Source organism: Acinonyx jubatus, chromosome A2 (assembly GCF_027475565.1).
Source record: "Acinonyx jubatus isolate Ajub_Pintada_27869175 chromosome A2, VMU_Ajub_asm_v1.0, whole genome shotgun sequence".
In the NCBI taxonomy this organism is placed as follows: domain Eukaryota; kingdom Metazoa; phylum Chordata; class Mammalia; order Carnivora; family Felidae; genus Acinonyx; species Acinonyx jubatus.
Window position 1 is genome coordinate 9,439,197 of NC_069383.1, and position 23,998 is coordinate 9,463,194.

Consider the following 23,998-nt stretch of genomic DNA (forward strand, 5'->3'; position numbering starts at 1 on the left):
TTGGTTGGGTGACTGACTTCGGCTCGGGTCATGATCTCACGGTTTGTGGGTTCGAGCCCCGCGTCGGGCTCTGTGCTGACAGCTCAGAGCCTGGAGCCTGCTTCAGATTCTGTGTCTCCCTTTCTCTCTGCCCCTCCCCTGTTCACGCTCCGTGTCTCTCTGTCTCTCAATAGTAATAAATAAACGTTAAAAAAAAATTAAAGGAAAGAAATGATAAATTCACACAAGAGAAAGAACAGAGACTAAGACATCATTCACTCAGTTTCCTCAATTGTAAAATGAACACAAAAAAAAAACCCTGCTTCACAGGATCACGGAGAAGAAGAAAAGAGATTATACACCATGTGCCTGATACACAGTAGGTATTCATTAAAGGATAATACCCACTGTATGATGCAAATGGTCAGTTTCTGAATCTTCCCCTTACAAAGACAAGGCAAGTGGCATTAGGTTAAGTACAATGAAAGCACTGAAGATTTATTAACAGGTGTTCTGTAGTTTGATGATATAACTACATGTAGGGCATGAGATTGCCTCCATGAGATTGCCACTTGCCTCCATTTCTGCGATATCAGAAGGCCTAACATGTTCATTAGGCTGTTCCTCTCATGTATCCTCACCTAACGATGTTCCGTCCCATGAAACGCAGAATAAAACCTGGGAGGTATCTGGTGGACACAGGCTTCACGTGTGATCCTGATATGGGAAAAAGGATTTTAGGGGCTGACGTAAATGAAAATCAGGAGGCCAATAGGTTCTGGCCAGTGGTCAGATCCTTGGGGGACAGAACCCTTCTGTGAAGATCCCACGGGATATCTTGGGATGTTGCATTTCTAGCTTTGCAGAATTAATTTGTGGGCTTTTCCCCCCCCAGCTGAGCACAGTTCTTAATTTGCTTATTTTAGTTCAATCATTCTCTTGTAAAACTTTCCCTAATCACAAAAGAGAAATGGAGTGTCTCTTTTTTTTTTTTTTTTTTGACAGCCATAAGCCAAGAAGGATTGGTTTTAACTACTTATCATTGTTTAGTAAATGAGTGACTGTCTCATGAAAAGCCCAATTTTAAGACTCAAGAAATTGGGGTGCCTGGGTGGCCTCGTCAGTTAAGCGTCTGACTCTTGGTTTCAGCTTGGGTCATGATCTCACGGTTTGTGAGTTGGGATTCTCTCTCTCCCTCTCCCTCTGTCCCTCCCCTGCTCACGCACTCTCTTGAAATAAATAAATGAACATTAAAAAAAAAAAGACTTGAGAAATCAACCAAATAAATGGAAAGCTTCTTATCTTTTGTAACTTTTCCCATCTATGTGTATGCATGTGCCTGCGCCTGTGTGCATGCATGCTGTGAGCTTTCAAGAAAGTCAGAATCCCATCAACCACCTAAACTGAGAGCCACGGTAAAGGTAGGCTCAGAGACTCGACTGTCATAGGCATGGGACCTATGGCAAGGTCCCATTCAATATGGCACATGTTGTTCTTTGCCATCCTCACGCAAGGCACACATGGGCTGCTGTTTAGAGCCAGCAAACATGGCAGGTGTATTTTAAAGTCTACCTTTTAATTTAGCCTTCCCGCTCAGCCCCATAAATTGGCTGAGTTTTTCATGCTTTCATTCTACCTTCTTCCCAATTTTGTTCACCCCCTACCTACACTTCTGCACACATAATATGTATTTTTGGAATGCAAATGGAAATGATAAGGCATTTTATTCAACCTCAAATAGCCTAATATATCCTCCTCTCTTTGTCATTCTCACCCTTGGAAACATGATGCAAAAGTCAACTTAATGCTTATATTTTAATGTACTCATTGAAGCAAAAAGGGAGGGCATGTTAAAAGTGGCCAGACTCTTAGGTTGAGCGCAATCTCCATTAGTTTGCAATGAGGAGTCTGAGGACAAGGGAGTGAAATGTTTCACCTAAGGTCAGAGGGTAACTAAGTATCAGAGGCAAAACCAGGGGCATGGACAATTCCCTGAATTAATAATCTTCACTTTCTGCCACTTCAGCACTGCTCTCATGAAGTTTTATGGTCTCTAATCTGTGGTCAGCTAGCATGTACCTTACTTAGACACATGCGCGCGTGCGCGCACACACACACACACACACACACACACAAATATGCATTGTATCCCTTACTCAACATGGAAATGGCAACACAATAAGGAGTTTTATTAAGAAAGTTGTTTCCTTTTTTGAATCCAGAGGCAAGTCAAAAATAAGAAAATGTCATTGTAACAAGGGTCCCAGAGGAGCTGACCCCACCTAACCGCATCACAGGCTTACCACAGATTTGACAACCTCGGTCATAATTTTATCAAGAGATGCTCTATTTCTATGTTGCCTAAAGCAGCTCCTTCAATTTAATAACTTATAAAAACTCCATGGCTTCTGCTAAAATGGATGATAAATTGATTTTATCCTCTGGTAGTTGGGAAGCAGTAATCTAGTTGAGTTTTTGCTGTGAGCATTACATGGAATTGGTAAATGCACACAGAAATACACACAAGATTTTGAACGCATTCCTTTAACTGTGCAGGTGAACTGCCTTCACAAAATGGCTCACCTAATTATTTTTGAGTGGGAAATGAGAAATGTAACCAAATAGCCAGTTCAGTAAATGCATTGAAAAGCAGTGTATCTTTTAAAGGGGATACATTTAAACAGAAAGTGAAATCAATGTATTGCCGCGTAACTATTAAACACAAATCCTTTGAAATCTTGTCTGGTTAAGCAACATGCCTTTTGGTCAGCAAACAGGTCTGTAGCCACATACATGTATCACGAAGCGCTCTTTCCTCCCAAGTTCAGGTTGCTTGCGTTTCATATTCAAGACCCACCCTGTTCTTTTGCCAGGGTATCAACACTACATCTCCTCGAACAAAATAACTTACTTACAACAAAGTATTATGTAACAGAGTTGAGGAGACGGTCTCCTCTATACCTCCAGGAAAACCATTTTATTGTTACCTCTTAAGAATATTTATTTGACAAAAAAGTAAAAAATAGTTATTACTTAACCTTTTCATACCTTCTACTGTTTTACTTCATACATACAAGGCATTCTGGGGCTCCTATCACCTGCTTTAATGTTGTCCTATTCTATACTGGATTCCATGGTGAATATGATTTTATGTTATTTTTATTTTTTTCATGTTTATTCATTTTTTGAGAGACAGAGGGAGAGAGACAGACAGACAGAGGTGAGCAGGGGAGGGGCAGCGAGAGGAGGAGACAGCATCCGAAGCAGGCTCCAGGTTCCAAGCTGTCAGCACGGAGCCTGATGCGGGGCTTGGACCCATGAACTGTGAGATCATGACCTGAGCCAAAGTCGGATGTTCAACCAACTGAACCACCCAGGAGCCCCTGCGTAGTGAATTTTATAAATCAAGTTGGTTAGAGTTTTCAAAACGCTGTATATTTTCATCTTACTCTCTCTTCTTTTCCTCAATAATGACCTTATCAGTGTTTGTTTTTAGCAGGCACTCACCCAGAGATGATGGATGGCTTAGGATGGCCGATAAGAGGAACCCCCCCCAAGACTCCCCTGACTGCCTTTTATAACTCTCATTCGATATAGATTTTTTTAGACCTGGGCTTTTTATTTCCTTATCTCTCCCAGAAACCCCAACATGCTGTTTTCTGCTCCCTAATTATCTTTTTCCATCTCCTCTTAGTTAGGTTCCTTCTAAATCACTCCAGACAATGCTGCAAACACAACCTTTTGGAAAACCTCTCAAATTTTATTTTCAAAATCCTTGAAGCGATTTAAGACGGGACACAAATATGACTCCAAAACAACGTATTCATCTCACAGATTCACTGCAATGAAGCTTCTCTTCCACAGGATATTTTGTTTTCTACAATTTTTGAAAATGATAAGCCAAGAACAGCAAAAAAGGGAGGGGGAGCATCTGGCAGGAACAGATTTGACATCATTAAATAAAACCTAGGTTTCTTTTTTGCTATTACTAAAAACTTTGACGTGACACATGGGAATGAACAGAAGTATATAAATGAAAAGAAAATGTGTCATATGTAAGATTGATCTCAAACAGGGTTCTTGGCAAGGAAAGTTAATACACCGTGGTGTCCTTTATTCCCTTATTTACAAGGGTTATTATTTAAATATACCTGTCTGGATTATAAAATTAAATTATGAAATTTTTAAAAATGTGCTTAGAGTACTCAAGTGTTCATTATATACAAATCTCATTCCGTTTTGTTTTCTTTACGCAACAGTGTTATAGAAAGGCCTCGTAGATATCTGTCGACTAACCACTTTAAATAAAATCTTTGCAAGATGAGGCAAACAGGGGCCTTTACAACTACCACTAGCAAGCATTTAGTAAATGCTCTTTCTCCCTGAAGGCGCATTGTGAGACGAGCAGTCCGCCCAGACCCATGTGCAGAGAGGGAGCTGTGAGTCTCGCGTTTGCTTATCTGCTCTAGAGTTGCTTACAAAGAATTTTGCCAAAGGGACTGGAGTCACACGTGTCCAAGGAAGATGCAAAAGGATTTAAAATTTGATGTTTGCAATAAACAACCCAAAGGAAGAAGCAAAGAACCAGGATCAAACTTCAAATTTTTTTTTTAAGGATGGATTAGGGGCGCCTGGGTGGATCAGTGGGTTAAGTGGCCAACTTTGGCCCAGGTCATGATCTCGAGGTTCTGAAAGTTTGAGCCCCGCGTCGGGTTCTGTGCTGACAGCTCAGAGCCTGGAGCCTGCTTCCGAGGCTGTGTCTCCCTCTCTCTCTGCCCCTCCCCTGTTCACACTCTGTCTCTCTCTCTCTCAAAAATAAATAAACATGAAAAAAAAATTTTTAAGGATGGATTAATTAATGATGCCCAACCTATGTAAAATAATTTTTCCACAGACATTCTTACAAACAAGCACTTGCCAAGAAGTTTGTCAAGATGTTCTGAGGGTTGTTTTGGTAATGTTTCTTTATTTTGAGAGAGAGAGAGAGAGAGAGAGAGAGGAGAGAGAGAATGCCAAGCAGGCTCTGTGCTGTCAGCGCAGAGCCCGATGCGGGGCTCGATCTCAGGAACCATGGGCTCATGACCTGAGCTGCCATCAAGAGTCAGCAACTCAACCAACTGAGTCACCCAGGCGCCCCAGGAAGTTCTGTTTTTATATTGCGGATATCATGGCGGTGTTCGTGCCTTCTCTCTCTCCCTTCCTCTCTTCTTCCCTCCCTCTCTCCCTCTCTTCCTTCCTCTTTCCCTCCTTCCTGGCTTTTCTATATTTATCCGAGCAAACATTTTCAACTGACATGACATGACACCTAGCAAGATGCATTGTTTTTTTGTTTGGATACTGGTTACTCACATTCCAAACACATGTTTTTAGACAGCCTGCCTTCATTAGGTGCAGAAAACCGTACTCGTTTTCCCATTCAGAGATCCATCTGGGTGTCAAAAGAAGAAAGACACCACGCTACTTTTCCCACTTTTCTCACAGTGCCAGTGCTACACAGTGCCAATGCTACACAGTGCCTCGCATCCTTAGATTATGGATTCGGAGTTTCAGTACAGTCCCATTTGGGGCACGCTTACGGAGAATGTGCCACCAGAAGACGTGCAATAAAAAGAAGGCAGCCGCCTTCCTCTGCAAATCGTGAGGAATTCTGTTTCAGGGAGCAGGCGGGGTCTGTACAATTTCTAACTCGCAGGGCAAGAGCTGATAGTGTCTTCATTTCCTTTGTATCCACAGGTAAAGAGCAGTAGTGCCATTTCAGTTTATGAATCCAAAGAAGATTCATTTAGCAGCATCGGGTGTGTAAGTGGGAGGAAAGCCTCCGGGCCTGGCCTCCTCTCCGGCAGCCTCCTTAAATTACTGAAGAGAATGAGCCTTTCATGTGGCGCCCTCCTACGAGTCGCTATTACGTATCCCTTAGGGTGTTAATCTGTTAATGCTGCAGCTCAGATATGAATTTTAAAACATGCTAATCTGAGCTGAAAAGGTCCCCTTGAGGAAAAAAAAAAGAAGAAGAAATATATTAGAGGAAAAGGAGTTCACTCTCTGATTTCTCCTTACTTCAGAATACTTTTTTGTTCTTAAAAAGAAGAAAAACAAGGATGCATTTCCTAGGAATGTCATTATGTTATTATGTAAGAGAAATTAGCAGAACCCAAGCCTGTAACGCTCACATAGGTGTGGGTTAAAAGGATCTGTCACCAGATGCCATTCTGCAATAAAATCCCATGTACTGAATGCCACTCGCAAGACTTCTTGTGGACGCAAATCATTGTGATCGTACATTAAAAATTTATTTTCGTATGAACCCTTCCTTATAATGTGTCTTATTTGGGTTTTTCTTGCTTTGCAGAAACCTGCAAGATCTTATTCAAAACGTACACAATCTAGACACAAAACTTTATTTTATTTTAACGTTTATTTACTTGAGGGAGTGTGTGCATGTGCGAGGGAAGGGCGGAGGGAGAGAGAAAAGACAGAGAGAGAATCCCAAGCAGGCTCCTACTCAGTGCAGAGCCCGACTCACAAACTGTGAGATCATGGCCTGAACTGAAATCAAGAGTAGGACACTTAACCGACTGAGCCACCCAGGCGCCCCAGGATAAGGAACTTGTGAGTAAAGAGCAATGAACGTTTGTTGAAAGAACCAAGTATAAAAAGACAACAGTAAGATATTTAAGCGCAGAATTCAATTTAAGGTTATATTTATGGAACTCCTGTATATGTAAGTTTCTCGACCAGCCAACAGAAAAATATTAAGCTGACTGTATTTAAGTGACTGTTTTCACCGAAAATAGTATATAAACACTTGGGATTCTCCCTCCCTCCCTCTCTCCCTCTCTCTCTCTTTCTCTCTCTCTGCCTCTCCCCTGATGGCTCTCTCTTTCAAAATAAGATTAAAAAAAAAAGTTCCTGTCCCAGGAAGACACCCTAGTCATTCTCCTGAAACCCTTACCCCTAACACTTTATATGCCTTTTGTGATTTTTCTTCCTTTATAACTTATCATTGCCTATCACACAATCTATCTTCTTATTTATCTTGTTTATTGCCTCTTTCCCTCATTAGAATATAATCTTTATGAGAGAAGACATGTTTGTTTTACTTACTGCTGTGTATTTTCCCTAGAACTTAGAGCACTGCCTGGCATCTAGATGTTCAATAAATACTTGTTGAATGGGGAAAAAATGATTATTAGAACCTAGGAGATGTCACTCAGAGTTCTGGCACGAGAATAAAGTAAAATAACTTTTTATTCTACATTACTTCACACAATATTATTACTACTATAAGAGCAATAAAAAAAAATTGGTTTCCATTAGACAAGTTAAAAACTAAATGATTTCCTCTTTGAAGGCCTTGAGTATCCTTCTCCTCAGATCTCCTACTTCTTTCCGATACAACACTTTAATATTCTCAAAGGAGAAAGGAGAGCCTAAAGGCAATGGTGGGGAGCTCCAGGGTTTGGAGCTAAGACCCAACTAATCAAGTATTAAAACTATCGTTCATTAAAATGTGGATCTGGGGAAATTGACCCCAAGCTGCTGAGAGATGGATGGTGACTGAAGATATTTCAGAGAGTGTGGCTTCTTGTCCCCACTTCTGCGTGGGCACAGTCACTTAAAGTTAATCCCTACAGTTTTCATGCTTCTGGTGACACTTCTTGGTAATGCAGCCCGGATCCAACGGAGGGCTTTGTTTTAAAATGACCACATAGCCCATAGATCCCAGCTGCCCTGATTTAACATAATCTTCCTCTTCCATAAAGGGGATTTATGCCTTACCTAAGTCAATCTGATGTAATGCTATTCCTTTATAACTTTTCAATAATAAATGCGTGTGTTTAAGTAGAAGGAAGAAAGGAAGAAAAAGTAGGAAGAACAGGAAGGAAAGAAGGAAGGAGAACATTCTGAAGGAAAAGTAGGAAGAACAGGAAGGAAAGAAGGAGGGAGAACGTTCTGAGACAGTGTGGGTGAAACAAATCAAGATGTGTTCCAAATGTTCACAGCCAAGGAATTAAGAAATCTGAAAGAAAGCAAGCCATCAGGGTGGTAGGCCAGATTTGGGGCCATGGTCATGTTGGCATTTAGCCCTCAGTCTTCTGTTAGCACTTGTCAAAACTGTTGAAAATCTCTGAATATCTATGGAAATCTTTGTGTTTCCATGAGCTTTGACTGTCCCTTCAGGTTTGTTTGGGCCTCTCTACTTCAGCCCCATAGGAGGGCAGCTCCAGGAAAGACTGAACGAAGCCGGTTGACCTGGGCCTCTTCCATACTTTTTTTCTGCCTCACCACCTTATAAACAAGAGCCCACTTACCTCTCACTGCCTTCACTTCTTTCCATTGCCTGGGCCTGACGTCCTCAGACAGTGCCTAGACTCTACAGCGACACAGACTATGAATTTTCTAGGACAGACCCAATGTCACCCATAACATTTTCTAGGCTCAGTTGGCCGTCGGAAAAATTATCACCAAGTCACTCCTCTCTTTACTGCGCCCTCTCCAATGCAACTATTTGTTAAATAAGTTAAAGACATTAGCTTCATTACATAGTACATCACTCTAGTAAGAGAGAGCCATAGCGCCTTTAAGAGGGCATCGCACTTTCCCCTTTTAAAACAACCTTTTTAACAAAAAGACATACGACGATCTCATTTCTTAGGAAAGATCTTTGTTTCTTACGCGTTTTCAAGAGTCCTTTGAATTTCCCCATCAACTACCCTCTTTACTTATAAATAAATCTGGATGTGACTGTCAGAATAAGCTGAGAATTAGTCTAGTATTTCTAATAAAATTAAGTACCGATCATTGTTGGGCATTGGAGCACTGAGAATTTACATTCTAGTTTATCAGTCTATCACAATCAGCTTTTGTCACCTTCTAATATGGGAGACAAATCGGTGACTTATTTCAGTGAGTTCTCGATTTATGTGTATTGACGTTTAATCAGAAAATGTGGGTCCTAGCAACTTTACTCTCTGAAGAAAAATATTATTCTAAGTTTAAAAATATCACTTTGGCAATGCATACATGATAGAGACATCTGAAAGCCTCTCCATTTTTATCTGCAATAAAATTGTGTTAAATTCAAGTCAGCTCAGTGTTACAGTACAGCTGGAAAAGATGCAATGTTTTCTTAGAAAAAACACTTGGCATTTGGTGAGGGGAATACACCGAAGAGTAATACTTAGGGAGCCAAGAACAGATGTGAAAAAATGAGACAGGAGCCTTTTGATTCTCTGAGGCTTGAGGCAAAGTCCCATCTGTCAGGCACCTCTCTTGGCTCTCCCAAAAGAAACATGCCTCCAGCTCTCCAGATCTTCCTGGCAATTAAATGTGATCTAAGACCTGTCACATTTACCCTTGTAAACTTCCCCCAAGAGGCCTCCACCGCTACTCTGATTTTCCATGATATCCATGGTCTTGATGACTAGACAATGGCCTGCTGTGGGTGTGTCCACATGAAGCGAACACTATGGCGGCCAGAACCAACCCCACCCCAAGACACGTTTGACTTCTTCCAGACTACAGAACCCACAAGAGGAGACAGAAGATGCCTGTGTCCCAGATATCCTTGGTAGCTTGACACCATCCCTAGAGTGATTATCTTGAAACTTCTTAAAGCTTAGAAAGAGGCAGATTTTTAAAAATATTTTTTAATGTTTATTCATTTTTGAGAGACAGAGAGGCAGAGCGCAAGCGGGAGAGGGGCAGAGAGAGAGGGAGACACAGAATCCGAAGGAGGCTCCAGGCTCCGAGCTGTCAGCACAGAGTCTGACGCAGGGTTCGAGCCCACGAACCTTGAGATCATGACCTGAGCCAAAGTTGGACGCCCAACTGACTGAGCCACCCAGGCGCCCCAAGACAGGTTTTTATCTCAGGGCTGTTGTGGTTTGGGGCATTTTTTGTTGTTGTTGTTTTTTGGTTCACTTGTAATGACCGTAATACTATGTGATACACACGAAAGAAAACAAAATAAAACCCATACCATCTTAAATTTGAAAGGCATATTTTTCAGGCAGATTTAAGTCTAATTAGAAATCTGTACGTTCTGTATTAGTTATTTAAAGGAATAGAACCTCCACAGGAGTATCTTTCCAGTTGGAAAGTATCCAGGAACTGTCATCTCTCAAAGGAATCTGCACTCTATGATACCAGGAAGCACCAAGGCAACTGTATGTGTTCAGGAATCAGATTCTGAATTGGTAAAATCACAATTCTGCAACGTACCATTAAGTATACAGCATGAGAAGCTTGCTCTATCTCTGATCTTACTTTCCTCATCTCTGCATTGGTATAATTACCCAAGTTTCATAGACAAAGCGCGAACATTCAACGAGATGGAATATAAAACACACAGGACGTATCATTAACACATCTCACAACCTTCCCTCTGGTCTGTCAGCCCTGGCATCCCCCAGTGAGCAAGTGGTTAAGACAGGTTGTCTGATGGTGGTAATGATGATTTTTCCTTTCTGTGTTTTGTTTTGAAACATCGCCACACTGTACTTTCCACCCTTGCAAAAAGATAAGCAATTAGCAGATGTTTCCCCGTTTCGCCATATTTTTGAAAGCTCCTAAAAGTCTGAAGTCAACAGAAAAGGATAATTACTGCCATTTGGAAGGTTACCTGGAATAATCATAAAAAAAAATTCATTCTCTTTCTCTCTTACATACATAAAATTATTAGGATGCTATCAGACCTTTGTCCTCCTTTACCACTGTATTCTTGTCTTCATGATCAATTTCTAAATTGCCTTATGACTTTTGGACTAAGAGTAAAGAAAAGAGGAAAGGGCTACATGAACAATTGCATGTTAAAGATAAGAATATGAAAGCCATGGGGACACAATGCTGTAACTTGCAGATTGAAGAATCATTAACGGGATCAAGACGATGTATGTCAAATTCATCTCTATCCATGAGGTGTAGACATAAGAACACTGCAGCATTTAACACAGCATCTGCCTTCTAAAAGTCCAAAACACTTTGGTTCCAAAGCATGGAGACAGATGGTTTTACTGCTAGCTTCAGAGAAATATATTTTTTAGCACAACGACCTTTTTGTCCACTTGTATTATTATTCATATGAAAAGGATTTAAAGACTCTTTTGTGAATACGTAAAATCTCCTACACCATACCCAGATGCCAGTGTTTACAAGGATAAACAAAGCGAACATTTATGTTATTCTGCAAATCCGATCAGTGGAAACGGAAAACTCCAAGACAAAAATGTACACACACACAAAGCACGTAAAATCCTAAGTGCTTTTGCTTTTTTTTTTTTTACAATACTTACATTTTTCAGATAAAACTCAGGCTTTCCAAGATGATCTTTTCTAATAATAACATTTTTGTGCCCCAAAGTCCAACGGGCTCCGAACTTTTTTATCAAAAGGTGGCCGCATCTGAGTGGTACTCAGAGTGAACTCTTCACTGAGATTTCTTGAGCTTCACGTCTGGGCTATTACACCAATACTTCATCTGACTAGTATTGTTCCTGGTCTGGCAGCATTGCACGCCTGCATGCCAACCAAAATCTTTAAATAGTTTGAGAAATGGTCAGGTTCTGGGGTATACTCCAGGGGGTAAGGCAGAGATCTGTTAACCTCTCTACTACTCCTAAGGTCCCTCCAGTCAACAGAAATCAGTTTATAAAGACTTACGTAGTGAATATATTCTCATTCTTGGAATAGTCTATCTAAAGAAAATGAAAACAAAATCACAATTTTTTAAATTCCAAATTAAACAAAAACATAGGCTATAAAAATAAAACCTGTGCCAGAAACCAGGTCTTTAGCTCTCTCATCAGCCATATTTAGGACTTCATTTCTTCAGCTGCAAAATCATGTAATAATACATACATGTCACAGTATGCAGTAATGTGTAACGTTTTCCACGCTGTGCTCTATAACTGTCAAGTGGCAAATGAAATGTGCTGTATTGAAAACAATAAATGAAAAACAGTTGCATGGTTTAGATATCTATGTCCACCAAATATATTCATTTCTAAAAGATGATCATCTCTTAACAGTGAATGTCTAGCTTATTATATCCGTTCTTCAGGTAAGATCGTTCTTATATATCTGATGTTAGAAAAATATTTGTTGCTTAAATTAAGACAAATGTTGTGTGTGTGTGTGTGTGTGTGTGTGTGTGTGTATACATACTCTTATCTCCCTATACGCATGTGTATACACAGCACAAAAACATATGTCTAACTTGCATCTATATAAATTTATATGCATAGATAAAATTTACATTTTCTTTACTGCCTGGCAATCACTTCTTCCTTTTTTTATTTTAATTTAACATGAGTATTTTTTTCTATTCTTAGTCTTTGACTCTTCCATATAGATGTTAGAATCTGACCATTTCTTTTTTTTCCTCAATGTTTATTTATTTTTGAGAGACAGAGCATGAGCGGGGGAGGGGCAGAGAGAGAGGGAGACACAAAATCTGAAACAGCTCCAGGCTCTGAGCTGTCAGCACACAGCCCGATGTGGGGCTCAAATCCAGGGACTGTGAGATCATGACCTGAGCCCAAGTCGGACGCTTCACCGACTGAGCCACCCAGACGCCCCCAGACTGGCAATTTCCAATGAGCATCCACTGGGAATTTTGACTGGACTCTGTGCCTGTTGCAATGGCCGACACCTACTTTCTGTGTTTTTAAATTAGCATTATATTTTTATTATTGATTGCTATATTCATAGTGCATGAAGCTTTGTATCTGGGCACTTGGATTGAAGGTGCTTTCCTCCAGAGAAGATTTGTGTTTGCTTCTGGCAGACTTTTGAGGGCACTATCCAGCTGGGATACTCCACAATACATTCTTGCTGAGTTTTCCTCTCTAGTCAAAGTCAATGTCAAATAAATGGGTGTATGTATCCTGCTCTACAAGATACCCCCCCTACCCCCGCCTTTATTCTTGCCAACAGTGTGGCCCATTGGATGTTGGCTATAGTTAAGGCTCCGCTCCCCATCAAAACTGCTACAGTTACAAAATAGTAGGAGGGCAAAGAGCTATGACTAAGGAACTCCACAAATTTTTACTCCAAGCAACAGTAAAATTCACTGCATGTATTTTTCTACGGTGCTTAAATCTCCCAGCAGAATCTGAATAATCACTGAAAAGAATCTGCATAATCATTGAAAAGAACAACCATAATAATTACCACGAGGAGGAGGAGGAGGGAACACATTCAATGAGCAATGACTATGTCCTAGGAATTGTGCTAAGTGCTTTACAGTATTATCTTATTCAAGTCTCAAAAAGCACCATGCAGTACATGTTTGTATTCAGTTCATTTTGCAAGTGAGAAAACTAAAGATTAAAGTGAGTAACTTGCCAAAGGTCATGTCAGTGGTTGATGTGGCATAAACTCCAGATGTGTCTGATTTTAGAGCCACTCTGCTAAGCGGTCCTTGAAAATATGTTCTCTGTGTACAGATATTACCAAACACTTCTCCAAATGTCGAGAATGTATAAGAAGTAAAGAAGATGCTTGAGGAGGAAGGGTTAGACAGAACAAAAGAAAGGAAGTGAGGGGTACTAAGAAACACAGCAAATTAACCTACAGAATACCTCGCCCTATTGCCAGAATACTGATGCATTTTAGTGCTTGGAGAGAACTCATACGCCACTCATAGGAAATATTTACTACCAACTGGCAGGTTCTGGTGAGGCCACTCTGGCTAGATATGGGCGAAGAAACCAGATTTCTTAGGTCTTGTCTTTAACCTTAGGAATTTCAAAAATCCATTTCATGAGTACACCAAGGTTCTGAGAAACTCCTTCACAGTCACAAAAATTGTGAGATCACTAGTGACTGTCTGACTGACAGTGGAAGTTTGCTTTCTGTAACGTGGGGCACAGAATGTCTGCAAAGGGGCACATCCTTCTTAGGGACTAATCGCACCAGAAGACAAAGCTCATTATGGGTCCAGAGTGGGGAATATATATAAGTGGAATATTCTTAGTTTATTTAATTACGTGTATATATGTGGGGCAACCCGTTAAGACCATACCTACTTCTTAAAAACAGGGGACCGGTTACCTACAATCAAATCGTTCTCGCTTTTGCGAACAAATTTTGCTTATTGCCTGTTTTCTAGCCTCCAGACTTATCCCTTTTCTTCTATTTACGTTTTTTAAAACAAATTTGCCTTTCTGCATTACATTTACCTACTATGTCGATTTTATTTATTTATTTGTTTATTTATTTATTTTAAAGTTTATTTATTTTCAGAGAAAGAGACCATGCGTGTACGAGTGGGGAAGGGGCAGAGAGAGAGAGGGAGAGAGAGAATCCAGGGAAGCCTCCACACGGTCAGCACAGAGCCCGACATGGGGCTTGATCTCTCAAAGGGTGAGATTGTGACCTGAGCCAAAATCGAGAGTTGGACACTTAACCGACTGAGCCACCCAGGTGCCCCGATTATTTTTATATATGACTAGAGAGCAGGACTAGGTCCCACAAAATTTTGCTGCAAGTAGACTCTTGTTACCTCAACACCAGGGGGTGACACTGAAATGGGTACAACTTCTTTTGACTAAAACTTTGGGGTATTATGTCTACCCATTTACGTGCATTCCTTTACAAATGCTTAATTTAAAATGATTTTCTTTTTTAGTTTACAATTAATTGTTGACTATGCTTATAATGTTTATAAAGCTATTTATTTAGAAAGTTGGTAAAATTAATTGCTTACCAATTGTATTTAGGCTTAAACCCAGAAACACAGAAGTAGGAGAGAGTACTCTTTTCTCTTTATGCTCTCTCGCCTAAAAGTCATTTTATTTACCATGTATTATTTTTATAATAAAACAACTGTTTGAAATTCAGAAAACCACTGCAAAGGTATACTCCAGCTAAAATGAAATACACCTAAACTAAACATTTCTGTGGAATGCCTATTTACTGTCGAACGGAGGTTTAAAAGAAGAAATAGCACAATATAGAGGAGCCTCTATTAGACCTTTTTTCCTGATGGGTTTTGGGGATGTGTTTATTGAACTGCGGAACAACCAATAGATCACTCATCTTTATAGGGTGTCTGTTGCCACGGTAATAATAATGCGACATCTTTCCCATGGAAGGTTTTGTTCTAAAAACAATAATGAGTAACATCCAGCAGCTTCCATTCAAAAACAAAGGTGGTAGATTGGACTGTTTTCCTAGGAAAAGATTGGGGGCGTGGGGTAGTATCCTGACAGACTCACCAAGGTGCCCCTTTCTGTCAGATTTTAGTGTCTACTATTCAGAACCTGTATTGTATAAAAGTTGCTACTCAGTGTTTTCTTGCGGGAATAGTAAATAAGCAAAAATGAAGAGTAGATGGCTTTGAGCAAAGAACAAGAAAGCAATGAACGTACCTCCAACAATCTGTTCCTTTTCTGCTACAGCAATGGCCTAGGGAAGGACCCCATGTTTTTTTTTTAACTTTTAATGATTTGTTTTTTCATTTTATTTGAGAGAGAGAGAGAGAGAGAGAGAGAGAGAGAGAGAGAGAGAGAGAGGAGAGAGATCTCAAGGAGGCTCCATGCTCAGCACAGGGCTTGATCCCATGACGCTGAGACAATGACCTAACTAAGACAAAATCAAGAGTCAGATGCTCAACTGACTAAACCACTCTGGCGCCCCAGGAAGGACCCCATCTTTGGTTAATAGGTAACTAGATTAACTCGGAACAAGAAGACGATTTGAAACAAAAACACATCAATAGAAATCTTTCCCAAATGACCCAAACTCCCCAACCTTTTACCTTTCAAATGTCTCTAACCTACTGACACCTCTGGCTTTCTCCTGTCTGTGCGTTAATATTGCTTCATCATTTCCAGACACATAGTGGTCAGAACATACTATAGTTCTTCTTGGTGGGGATCCACAGTGACTAGAACAGGCAGAAGGCCCTAGTGAGGAGTAACGAACCCCTGTGGGGGTGTGGAGGTGCGTGTGTTGTGCGATGAGGAGAGGGGTTGGCCATGTGGATCCCTGCCCTGGAAGGAAGAGAAGCCCAGCATGGCATTAGGTGATGGGTATCAGATACAGCACCTAGAAGCTTCACTGGTGTGGAGAGGTACAAAGTACTAGGCCAAATGAACCTATATCTTTGCATGCGGGCTAATACCTACGTCTTCCAGCAGGTAGGTATTCCAGAGGCCCAATCAAAGATGCCCACCTCAGAGGACATTTGTATTCAGGAGGCAAACATGTTAAACTGGCTTAGAACTCAGAGCTGTGAGATATGGTCACCCTCTTCCAGGTTGTTACTCTTTATTTTCAGTCTTCCTTTCTATCTGCTAGGTCTCTGCTTCTCTTATTCCTCCAACCTTTCTATTTCTTTTGTCTTTCCATCCTTTTCTTTGGACTGCTCCTTTATTCTTCACCCAGGCTTTGGATGACCCTTAGGAAAATTAGTTGATGAGATACGAATGAGGAAATAAAATCTCTGAACTTGGAATAAATATCCTTACTGCCCCATGAAACTGCCTCAGACCATTTTCTCACCTGTGATAATTTTCTTATGTCACCCCCAAAACAAGTTCTCTGTCTAGGCTTATGAAAGAGTAGACATCGACTTCTACATTCATGTTTATTTTGTATCATGAGAGGCATGTGTGTTTGTAGGAGATGGGGAGACACGTGCACAGCCATTCAGGACTTCTTCAAGGGCACTGTATCACTCACTCGGCTTCTTATCTCATTTAATCGTGACATCGCCTATCTAATTTAGGTATTACTGTCTCCGTTTTGGAAGACTCAAAAACTTAAGTCATCTGTGGGCACTCACATGGTCTCTAAATGATGAATCTTCTCTAGTAAAAATTAATCTAAGTCCAAACTCCATGAATGTTTAGTATATAATCTGGAAGATAGTGTGTGTGTGTGTGTGTGCACACACATGCGTATGATTCCTGAAGAAAAAAATGATGACTGGAATCACTGAATGGAGGAAGCTTAGTAATTACTAAAAAATGACTAAGGTGAATCCAGTACAACTCTACATATCATGTAAAAATTATGTAACAATCAGCTTCCCTTTTTATAGTAAATCTTTATGTCAAAGGCCTCTGAAATCATTTAATAAAATGTATAAAGTGGACTTCTCCAAGAAACAAATAATAAAATTATAATTAACTTAGTAGCAAATTCACAAAGCAAGTAGTGTTCACAGTCTCCTCATCTCTATCTCTTGCCCTCTCTCTTCTACGAATGTTTCATTTCTTTTGAAAATCTCTATGAATAAATATTACTCTGCAAACCAAAATTCTAAGTGATAAATCTACTTCCTCCATTTCATATGACCAATTAATACTCTATCTGAAACTAAACCCTGGATTTGCAGACAGGGGAACTGTTGCTAATTGACTGGTAACAAACATGATCCTGTTGACTAACTGAAATCTCTTTCTTTTTCTAAGATCATGGTTGATGTGTTACCTTCCTCATGAAATAAAATATCGATTCACTCAGAAGATTCTGGGAAAACAGGCAGCTCATGCAGGGCAATAATACAGCAAATCTTACATTTTACAAAAACCATCTTAAAGTATGAAAGCTTCTTTACATGTGCTTAAGATTGATGTACAAATATTAAAAGCAGCAGCCGTGGTGGGGCCAGTCTATGGAGAGCATCTACACTTCACATATCCTTTGCTGACCTACAATCTGAGCCATTTACATAAAAAAATTAGATCATGAGATTATGCCTGAGGTTGCATTTAATATGATAATTTCAATTTCTTTAAAATATATTCATATCTAAGTGTCTCATAATTTATTAGATTCCACAGAGTCTTAGTTGTATTTCAAAATAACCAAATAAACTTTACTCTTAATCTTCTTGTTTCAAAGAAGGTTCTCTTAGGTCTTTGTAGCTTTTTCATATACATTCCAGCACACATTTTGGAGAAAAGGACCATGAAAACAAATAAATGTTTCTCTATAACTCCACTCTTAGTTCATAACAAAAACTTTTCTCTCCCCTAAAATTAAAAAATAATGATAATAATTACAATCACACACAAAAAAACGGAGAAAAAGGATTCAAATCTATTATTTTTAGAAAATAAATACCAGGCATTAGACCGCTTTGATTTTCCATAGCAGCTCTGAATATTGTAGTATCTTCAAAAGTCTGCAGCTTGGATGAACAAGTATATAATTTTCCTTTTGTTGAAGTTTTGGATATAAAATGGAATTGCTAATGAATGAGACATTACAAAATTCCATTGGTGCATAATGTAATCCCTTGGTGACAGACACTAAAGACCCACTTCTTTTATATAATATATATATATAATTTAATTATACATAATTATATATAATTTAATTATATGTAATTTAATTATACAATTTAATTATATATATATAATTTAATTATATATGCATACACACATACACACATACATATAATTTATTGTCAAATTGGTTTCCATACAACACCCACTGCTCATCCCAACAGGTGCCCTCCTCAGTGCCCATCGCCCACTTTCCCCTCTCCCCCCACCCTCCATACCCATTTCTAAATCCGTTCTTGTGACTAAAGAAGAACAGACTTGCATTTATACTTGCGGGTAAAAGAAAAGGCAGGGGGAGGTGAAAGTGATATGTTCACTTTATCTGAAACCAATAAACTTGCCCAGATTTGCATACTAAAGAGTGGAAACCCTAAGGTGAAACAATTTTCAGTGAGAGCAGGTTCAAGTTTTGGTTTCAACTACTACCTAGGCAGAGATGGCTTCCTAATCAATATCTATTCACCTGATGTCTCATTTGGGCTCCATTCTAATTGAGAGCACCGTTAGGATACTTTAAGTTCCCTAACCTAAGAAACACAAGTTTGGTGGAAAACTAAATTCTTTCTCTTCTCTGAGACTTCTCCTTTTCCGAACTGCTGTCATTCTGTGACTACATCCTTAGCTCAACCTCCCTGGCCAGAAATGCATATGATATTTTAGGATACTGGGAGGAGTCAAAGTATGATCATACACTGTCAGTTACTCATTGCCACCTATCTCAGATTTTTCTCGTCACACTGTGACATACGCTCTTGTCACCTCCTATTTTAGATCACTACAACTGCTTCCCATTGATATCCTGTCTATCAATATCGGGCTCCCAAATTTAGACTGCACACCATTCACTGCCAGAACAATCATTCCCCAGCTTCAAAATAATCAATATACTATCCCATCCAAAACCATCCAATGGCTAGTCCTACCTTCTGCCTGGTCTTTAAAGATCTCTTTAGTCTGACTTTATTTCCCCTTCTTCCCCAATGAGAATACCTCCATTCATTTAAACCAGTCTCCCATCATCCTCAGGAGATGCTGTAATAATTTTAATGCTGAACTTTTTCTACTAGGTTTAGACTGCCTTCTTTCCCCTGCTCCACCAATTTATATCCTCTTCTCCCTTCTTTTAATTAAAGATTTTTTTGAAGTTTATTTTGAAAGAGACAGTATGAGTGAAGAAGGGGCAGAAAGAGAGGGAGAGAGAGAATCCCAGACAGCCTCCAAACTGTCAGCGTGGAGCCCGACCCAGGGCTCAAACCCACGAAACCATGAGATCATGACCTGAACCAAAACCAAGAGTCAGATGCTTAACCCACTGAGTCACCCAGGCACCCCACCCCCCCCCACCCCTCACACCTTCTCCTGTTAAGATGCAAACCTCTTCTCTACCATGAAGCCTCTTGGTGCCAGGTGGATCAATGGACAGCTGAACCCAGCAAGCTAAGAACAGCTAGAAAGTATATGCAGTGGGATCATATCATCACGTAAATTTGTTACCCAAAAGTTCAAAATGTTCAAACATATGCTGTGTTTTTTTTTTTTACATTTAGTCTGCAGAAAAACAAATTGAGTGTGTATGCATATGTATATATGCATGTGCAAATGTGTGTGTGTGCATGTGTGTGTGTGTGTCAGGCCAATGACAGAATCACAGAATATTACAGTTCAAAAGACACCCATATAATCTCACTTCCGTAATTTACAGGTTAGGAATGTGAAACCCAGGCAGTAGAAATGATTTGCCTAAACCTACACTTTCGGCAGTTGGGACCAAACCCAAATCTCCATTTATAATGATAAGCAGAGATAAGAAGCTGCAAAAGATTAAGTACCCTACCTCCACTAGACAAAAATGTCCTCTTTCTTTCCGTAATCCAGACGCATCCAAGTCTAGCTGTGTTTTGCCTTTGCTTCATTAATACATATAATGCAATAATCAGGCAAAATGCAATTAACATCAAAATAATTTAGATGGTCTTAGCCTTAAAAAAAGATGTGGTATTTTCGTTGCTGATACTAAGACTGCTATTTTGAGATTGATTTATGATTTGTAGTTCACATAAAATCAATAACGAATCATTTAGCAATAACAGAGCAATGTTAATGACACAGGAAAGAGAACAGCAGAGAATGTCATCTTCTTCAAGTGCCAAAGACCCGACCATGCAGAAAAATACAGCATCCTCCCTCCCCTGTGGGGTACGTGTCTGTACACACACACACACACACACACACACACACACACACTAATTTATTTGGAAAAGCAGCTTGAAGGGTTGGTTGGTGCCCTCCTCCAAAAGCAAACATCCACAGTGCGAAATAAATAAAATGAGACCAATATAAATACACATGGAAAATGGAACAATTCCTACACAGAAGCTCCCAAATACCTTGAAAAGTGTCAGGCAAAAACACTGATCTAATACCCCCAATCTCCCAACATCACCGTTTCCATCTTCATCTGAATCGTGGAATCTATCCCAACCCAGGCCTCTGTACTGAGCAGAGGGAGTTACACCTGTCAACCGTGGTAAAATAGTCTATGCCACTCACCCCGTCAGCTAGGTCAGATTCTGATTGACAGATGGTGCCTAGTAAAAATAAATGCTAGTATTTGTACTGTGGATACAATCCTGATACTCTTTCTCTCTAACACAGGAGAAGCCATAATGTAAATAGGAGTTTTAGGGAGGCTAATACTGGAAGGACAAAGTAATGCTGGAAACAAACCAGCAGGATTCAGAAGGCTAGATCTCATTGTGAATGACGGAATTGAATAGACTAATGGAAAGCAAAAGTCCAAACATCATTTAGAGATCGAGTGTATCAGAAAAATGATTAAGTGCTTCAGATCTCAATAGTTTTAGTTGCAGGTGGGAAGAACATTAACGGAACATAGGTAGATCATGATAAAAAAAAAAAAACTTAAAATCAAGGGGAATTTATTGAGAAGAATCTCCTTAAAAGAACTACAGTATCCATGAAAGAAAGATTGGAGGGATATTGTCGGCCAGGCAATCAATCAAAAGGTTGTTTCCAGCAAAATACAAGCAAACATCCAATGAAGTGTTTGGTTCTTGAGGGAGAAGAAAAAAGATAGAACAGAGGTATACTTTTGAAGCCTTTATATTAGAAGGAAAACACCAAAGGAAGAAGGGAGGGAAGGAAGTAAAGAAAAGAGCCACACAACAAAATGAGATGATGCAAGGGGCCTTGCACCTTGGTACAGTCTCCCTAGAAATCACCTAGTAAGACATGCCCCTGGGTGGGGTGTTAAATGAAAGGAACTCAAGGGTTCCCTCCCCACCCCCTCCATCTAGTCAGAATGATCTCTCTCCACAGGGTCTGTAGGCTTCCCTTCAGAGATGATAGCTCACGGACAACTCCCATGGGATGCTCAACGGGTGCTCTCAACATACCTCTTAGTCAAGATACTTTCTAGCTTCCCATTCACTCCGCCGTAACTCTTGATGGCCACTTTTCCTAGAATGGCACCCAGCTATGATGAGCTCTCCTTTCATTTAATGATAATAATGCTCTGTACCATTGCCTTGAAACAAATCCCATATTTACGGCTAAGCAGAAATCTAAAGAATAGGATAAGGGATGGGTAAGACGGCTGTAGAGGCAAGTCACATGCCTGACATCACCATACAGCATTTCATTTTCGGAAACTGATAGAAATTCAGTTCGACTGTAAAATACCATAATGGCAAGCAGCAGTATTGGGCTGGAGGTGAGAGACACGTGCTATGAGGGTCCATCAAGAGACAATGCCTGTCAAGGCGTGAATGGCATTTTCCCTCCCAGGGATTTGAGAAAGAAGATCTGACATACATTTTAGAACTCTCACTTTCAAGTTGCACATGGAGAACTGAATGAAAGGGCGCAGCAAAGCGTTGCGTGGCTCCCAGCGTCTCTTTGTCTCCGCTTCAGGAGAGGGCCTGCGCGTGTGTGGCGACCAGGTTTATATTCAAAATTTCTTTAAAGCTCAGGTCTTGAAAATTCATGCCAAATATATATACGCATTTCTCTCAACATGAATATCATTCTTCCCTATCCTCTCTAAAGGATATTGTGCAAATAATGCTGGGTAGATGTTTTATGTTGATTATGGACAGATAAATAGGTCATTTATATATCACCCCATTGCTAATGCCCTTAGGGTACATTATTACTCATTTGAAATAAAAGGGTGTAAAAAGGTAATATATAAAACAATGATAATCTTAAAAGGGGCTCTAGGTTCAAGGAGTAGAATTACAACGGCATTTGGTTGCTAAAGTATGATCTGCTCAAACTAATCAGAGTCTCAGTTGGGCTTATTGACTTTTTAAAGTATCAACTATATGACAAAGAAAAGGGAATATCTTCACCCTTGTTGTAAAAAATATTGTTTAATCCAACACAGATGGAAGATAAAGCATTTGAACTTGTTTGTAAGAATCTGCATTGTTTAAAGGTTTGCATACACGTTTTATATATATGTATATATTTTCCCCATTAATTATTACTATTTATTTTCTAATATTTATACTAATTCATACTATTCCATAGATAAGTATTGGGTCATAATACATCCCAATACATTTTTAGATTAATAGTGAACAGTCTGAAACAAAATCAATTAGAATGACTATGGTCTGAGATCCCAGTGGTTATCCAAGTGCAGAGTAAGAGTATTGCTTTAACTTTGAGGCTGCCTATTACGTTTGGTTCAGAAATCAGTTATGTACTTAGAAGGCAATTTTCTACAGCAGAAAGGATGTGATTTTTTTTCTTTAAAACATGGAACATAATAGGTGTAATTATTTGGATGCAGGATATACAAAACTTCACTGTAAATGGTGCATGAACGTGGCCTCATTTTGTATTGATTTATGAGCCACATATAGCACAGCCCTCCATATCCCCTGCATCAGGTATAAATATATTGATGTGGAACTGAATAGTCATATCTACCCATTGTGAAGGAGAATTACCTGAAACAGTACAGAACAGTGGCCTATGTTACGGTGCATTTACACAATGCAGATAATGTAGGGATGGTAAATTGAGCTACATAAAATGTTTATAATATTTCTCCAGACCAACACACCCCTGAGAGCTTTTATTTTCACTCCTTTGGGGTCGTTTTCCTCTAAACTGGCAAGGCCATTTTAGATTCTTAAGAAATCTGAGCATGTGACAAAATCTTTTGAAATTTTATTTATTCAATGACCAAAGTTGGTCCCCATGTCCCACAATAAATGATTGATGGACATTAATTTCTGATCATTTGCTCTCCACAGAATCCCTGCAATTCTCAAGTATGGGTAATAGCCACCACTCACTCATAGGAATTAAAAGTCAATTCTCTGGATAATTAGAAATGTGCCTAAACTGTCTCAATGACTCTCGTAAAAAGAATTTTACGTTAAGTGTATCTTCTTTAAAGTTTTTTTTAAAGTTTATCTATTTATCTGGAGAGAGACAGAGATAGCCTGAGTGGGGGAGGGGCAGAGAGAGAGAGAGAGGGAGAGAGAGACTCCCAAGGAGGCTCCGTGCTGTTGGCACAGAGCCCCACGCAGGGCTTGAACTCATGAAATGGCCAGATCATAACCTGAGCTGAAACCAAGAGTCAGATGCTTAACCGACGAAGGCACCAGGCACCTCAAATATATTTGCTTTAAATGACAAATCCAAACATGCAATTTACCTTATAGAGATTTCATTTGGGC

General features: G+C 39.7%; 1 protein-coding gene across 1 annotated transcript in view; it reads right to left on the reverse strand.

Moving 5' to 3' along the window:
• The window catches only part of CNTNAP2 (contactin associated protein 2), a 1,948,817-nt gene that overhangs the window by 1,612,020 nt on the left and 312,799 nt on the right, over positions 1-23,998 (reverse strand). The gene's annotated exons all lie outside the window — the stretch shown is intronic.